The sequence below is a fragment of the Mastomys coucha genome, unplaced genomic scaffold (genome assembly GCF_008632895.1).
Source record: "Mastomys coucha isolate ucsf_1 unplaced genomic scaffold, UCSF_Mcou_1 pScaffold6, whole genome shotgun sequence".
NCBI classification, from domain to species: domain Eukaryota; kingdom Metazoa; phylum Chordata; class Mammalia; order Rodentia; family Muridae; genus Mastomys; species Mastomys coucha.
In genome coordinates this window covers 81,407,497-81,413,496 of record NW_022196912.1, presented here as the reverse complement: position 1 = coordinate 81,413,496, position 6,000 = coordinate 81,407,497, and positions in this window count along the sequence as shown.

Sequence of the window (6,000 nt, the reverse complement as noted above, 5' to 3'; positions counted from 1 at the left end):
TGTGTGTTAAAATTTGCTAATGAAATAAACAAACATCTTTTTTGTTGTTGTTGACTAAGTTTTCATGAAATGAATTTAGTGAAGTGAAATTATTTAAATTAAATGATTTCAATGGAATTTTGCAAAAATTCCTTTATAATGTTGAGGTATTGGGGATACTGAATGGGCACCAGTTCCAGATCAGTAAACCTCATGGAGCTTGTAATTTCTCACCAGTCCCTTCCTGTGCCTTTAGCAGTGATTTCTTTATTTTGTCTTCTTTCAAGTTATAAACATTCTTGCAGAGTCAGTTCCTACTATTTGAGAATAGCACTTTTTCGTCCACACAGCCTTTCAAGTAAAAAACTAGAAAAGGAAAACAGTGTACTTTCTGGCAAGAGCTAAGGAACAAAATGTAGAAGCATAAAACAAAAAAGACATGCAGTGTCCAAGATATTATTTCCCAAGGACAAGTGAGACTACATTCCCAGGATGCACAGGGTAGATGGAGTTAGAGGAAAGGAAGGCTGACAAGTGTCTGAGGTAGCTCAAGTGATAGAATGGTGAGAACTGCAATTTGAAGCTTATAGTGGCTCCCAGAGAAATGAGTATTAAGAAAGTCTATGGATAATGCATCTTACAATGAACTAAAATACACTATCCATATCAGTAAAAGAGAGAAGAATAAAATTTTCCAACTAAACGATTTTGAATAGGCACACATTTACTATAAAATGAAGATAAAGTTTTAATGAATTAAATAAGCTTTTAAAAGATTTGTAATAACTTTTTGTGAATATTTGACTATATGCACACTGTTCTCGTCTTTCATTTCTGCCCACTCTAAGATCAGCTTACCTGATATGTTGACTTTCTCCTTTCCTGTGGATTCATAGCAAGCTGTAGAGTTGTCTAGTGTACATTTCACTTAAATATGTCCTTTTTCAAGCAAGTCCTCATCACAGACTGCTTCTGTTCATACTCCTCATCAATTTCTCATATGACTTTCTGTTTTATGTTCTTACAACTCTGCCTCTCTCCTGTAAAATAAAGACCTGGAAATATTGTAATATGGAATTCTAAAGATTGGTGGGAGGTAGAGTATTTGGAAAGCATTAAAACAGCTTTGAACTATGGATGCCAGAGCATCATTGAGTCATTTACTACCTCTTAATGTATTCATGGGTTTTAAAGAAAAAGTTTCTTACTGAAAATCACCCTATATGTCAGCTTGCATACTTGTCATGTTTCAGAATGAGCCTTTTGAATTATTTCCATTTTTTCCAGTAACATTACTTACTCAGACACACATGCTATTTACATGATTTTCCATTTTCAAAGTGATGCCAGATATATCATTTCATCTACCATAACCCCTAAGGACTAATTACTCACACACTCACTAGCTGTGTGAAAATACATACAATAGAATTAACTGTCCATTCTCCAGAATTATGCCTCTCATAACATGGCTAAACAACATTTCATTTATGGTCCAGGATTTAAATATACAGTCTGTAATAAACATGGTTCTGTATGTTATTATCCAGTGAATCTCTATGCACTAGCTTATCTATGACAGTTACTCTTTATACTACAAAAAAGTATTTGTTTTTATTTGGCAATAGCAAAATACTACCAGTTATAATAGGCAGTCCTATTTCAATGATGGCAAATTATAAGCAAAACCTGAATTTTGTAATTAATAAAATAATGGGGCAGAAGAGATATCTGAGAAATTAAGGGTGCTTACTGTTCTTCCATAGCACCTGAGCTCAGTTACCAGCATCCATGTTGGACAGATAACAACTGCCTATAACTCTAGCTCCAAGAGATCCAATTTCCTCTTCTAGCCTCTGCAGGCATTTGTACACATAAACACAAACACATGCACACACACACACACACACACACAGAGAGACAGACACAGAAACACAAATAATAAATAAATGAATGAATAGATGAATGAATAAACAAGGTTAAGAAAATATTTTCTTTCTTTTCTTTCTGAAACCTAGGATTATGAGTAAATTGACCAGTCATTTTATTTGAGCCTGACAGTAAAATCCCTATGACTCAGAAATCAGTTGGTCTCACATTTTAATGCTAATTGTAATCTCTGGAAGCAATTTGTGAAAATTAAGTTCCCATGGTTTTAGCAGGAGAGAGATTTTGGTTCCACAGACTTAGAGGAAGGGGAGGAGCAGTACCTCGATCATGTGGTTTCATTAATTCTGCTACTGTCACACTGGGCTAGTGAAGACAGGTAGACCCTTGAAATTCATTGACTTGTCAGCCTAGCCAAATCTATGTGCTTCGTGTTCAGTGAGAGACCCTGCCTCAAAATATAATGCTAAAGAGTGATTGAGGAAAGGCAATATCCACCTTTGGCCCCACGTGCATTGGCAAACATACAAGCATTCACCTTTGAATATTCATGTAAACACACCCACTAACACCTACATTAAGCTCCCATATTTCTCTTATTTATAAATGGGAGAAGATGCTGTAAACCATGACTTACCCCATGGCTGACCTGTAGCAATTATTCTCACAAATGTCTGCTCACACGTGGCAATATTTCAATAGTGTTTTCTTTACTCAGTAACACTCTGATTAAATAAATTGAGCAATTTTCACCAAGTATTTATGGTGACCTTTGACTTTTAAATATTGACATAATAAAGTGAGATATACATATGTATATATATTACATAATTTCTCTGAAAATTATTTTCACAAATGATTTTCCCTGCTATTCCTCATTTTTCATTAAACTTAGACAATAGATAATTTTCCATGATATTTTATTGATTTAAATATCTTAAAATATATTTCTTAACCATACATGAATTGCATTAGCCCCCAAACTAAGTGAATTCTCTTATAGGGAATTTTTGAATAGTCATATTACTTTAAGAAAACCTTAAAATAAAATTTTTAAAATCTAAACTATTTTTAGTGAATAAAGAGAAGCTGAAAATTAACATTTATATATGTGCTTACATTCTGCACGTAAATATTAACCTCTTTTAAACTAAGTCTTTAGGGTCTTTAGTTTCCCATGCAGTTAGTAGCAAGTAATACAAGATTTCATACACTTTTTATCCACTTTTCCAAAGGATGGCCTGCAAAACATAAAATATTGCAACTGCACTCCTGACATTAGCCAAAGCCATTGATCACGTTTTCAAGTATTGATTATGCTGTGTATGTGTGTGTGTGTAGGGGTGTGTGTGTGTGTATGTGTGTGTGTATGTGTGTGTGTGTGTGTGTGTGTGTGTGTGTGTATATGTGTGTGTGTATGTGTGTGTGTGTGTATGTGTGCGTTGCTATGTTGTTACTTCTGTAGATCCATGTGTCCACTATCATATTCAAACACAATATTTCATTCAGGAATCTCTTTAGTACTTCTTTTCTGGAAACCACTGTTCGCTCATTTTGTCATTACAGGAATATATAGAAATGATATTGCATCTTTACATTTTAGTGTGTTTCTTCCCTGACCATAATTCTATGGATATTGATCAATAAGTTTAAATTTCATTACTGAATGTTGCATAGTTTAGCTGTGGGACGCTTGGTGTAAGCATTCACCCAAAGAAAGGAATGTATTGTTTCCATTATGGGACTACTGAAAAACAAACAAAAAACAAAAACATACAAAAAGCATTCTTGTCCAAAATATTTTTGTAAATATTGTTATTTTTTTTCTTTTTCACAATAAATGTCTTTAAAGACATCTGGGTTGTATGATAGTGGTATATTTGCTTTTAAAAACACCGACAAATTTTTCCAGGGTTGCCTACCATTTTATATTCTCACTAGCAATGAATTCATACCTTATTTCAGTATATTCTCAGAAGCATTTATAGCCATTGCTCTTTTATTTCAATGAATCTGGCTTTAATTTTCAAGTTTCTAAAGGCAAATGAGAATGTTTTCAAGTCTGAGGACTGAAAATGGAAAGGTTTCTTAAAAGCCAGGCTCTATACTCCTAATTGTAGTTCAAAATGTTTTATAAATTTAACAACTAGATGCCCCACCCACTTTACCCCATGCTTGCTACCTCCCCACTCTCAACCACTTGTCCACAACCGGGTCACTACTGACCCAACCCTATACCTGCTACTAGCTGCCTTTCAACCACAATGTCCCCCATTCTCTACCCTGTACCAGCTGTCCTCAGCCATTCTGCCACAACCAAATGATGCTATGCTCCACCCTAACACAAGCTTCCCTCAAACACAGCTAGAAGCTGCAAGCCTTGGGGGAGAACACCTCTGTCCTGTTTGAAAACGTCCAGAGTTCCCCAGTGGAGTCACATCCATCAACTACAGTGCCCTTGGATTAAGAACAGTTTTCATCAGTTACCTTAATTTCCTTTCCTCACTTCCTCAGATCTCTACTGGAACCTTTTGGAATCACCATCATGATAGAATTTGAAAGACAGCTTTAGAAAATTCAAACTGAAACCTGGCTTAAAGGGAAAGGATCAAGATTCTGTTTTCAAAACATAGGCTGAGTACTTTTTAACATTCCAAAATATTCACTACATACAGTCTAGTTAAAAACATGTCTAACATTTTATGTCTACATATATATACACACACATATATATATACACACATACACACACACATACACACACACACACACACACACACACACACACATACATATATATATAAAACCCGAAATAAACTTTTCTTATTCCTCTGTCCTCCTGTTTGGACTTGTCCTCCCCACATCCCCTAGTGTTAAGCATGTTAGTCTATAATTAAGAAAAAAATCAGAGTGGGGGGAGAGAGAAAAGAGGACATGGTTCATTATCAATGAAGAAATTTATGTATATATTGGGTGAGTCTTATCTAAAGGAGGTTCTCTACCAGATCTGGGGATGCTGAAAATATAGCATTTAATTTTCTATACAGAAGCTTAATGCAGGAAAGAACACCACATGTTCCTGTCCATGTCTTAGGGATTAGTTAGAGAAATGGAAGCAGAAACAAAATGGCCCATAATCATATACATTGACAGAGGAAAGCAAACAAGTTAAACAGAATATTCTGTATTGAAACACAGTATAGAGTTTGAGTTGGAAAAATAATTCTTTGGAAAAAAGTGAAAATCACATTTAAAAGTTATTGAAAATGACAATGTATAAATAAACAGTGGCAATAATTAACACTGTGTATTCTAGGAAATATAACAATTTCTGAGAAAGGATATAATGGACATAGTATTTAAGACTATTTTTTTACATGTTTACCTATTCCCACCTGTACACTAATTATTTGCTGGTCTCAATTATAGGCTTTTCTTTGTATTTACTCATTCTGGGAAATAGTGCATTGAACATAAAAGCAATCCACAGTACCACTACATTTCTTTTCATCTTCCTGGCCTAGATAGCTCAATTGATTTAGGTGTGTGCTGATAATGTCATTTTTGTGGACTCAAAAACCATCTTAATTAGCTAAACATAAAGAGATGTACTCCATGGATACATACTGCTAGTTTCATCAAACCATCTGAGCAATCCTTACAATCAGTCAGAAATGAGACCAAGATAGATTGTCTGACTAAAAGTAAGGTTTTTCACTATCATTGACAAATAAAGATTCACTATTTTTCTTCATTTACCCTGCCACATCTCCAGCTTCCCTCATAGCTAGAAGAGCATAGAGTCACTGACTCACACTTGTGAATTAACCTTGACAAGACTGACTGTTCACCTTGTACATTCAACACATCTTTTGAATTTTGTTTCTTGAATATATTTTAAACATACGCTATCACTATCCATCTCCAATGTGCCTACTGTAGACCGAGTTACTATGAAATCTTGGTAGGATACAGGACCTCTGGTAGACTTCTATATCCTGTCGGCTGCACCAAACCTCACATTGTAGACGATTTGATTGTTTTAGAATATAAGCAAGTAAATATCTTTTTTTCTTATTATTTTTAATGGAGTCTCATCAATCACCAAGTAAAGATAGAATTATTAAAGTAATA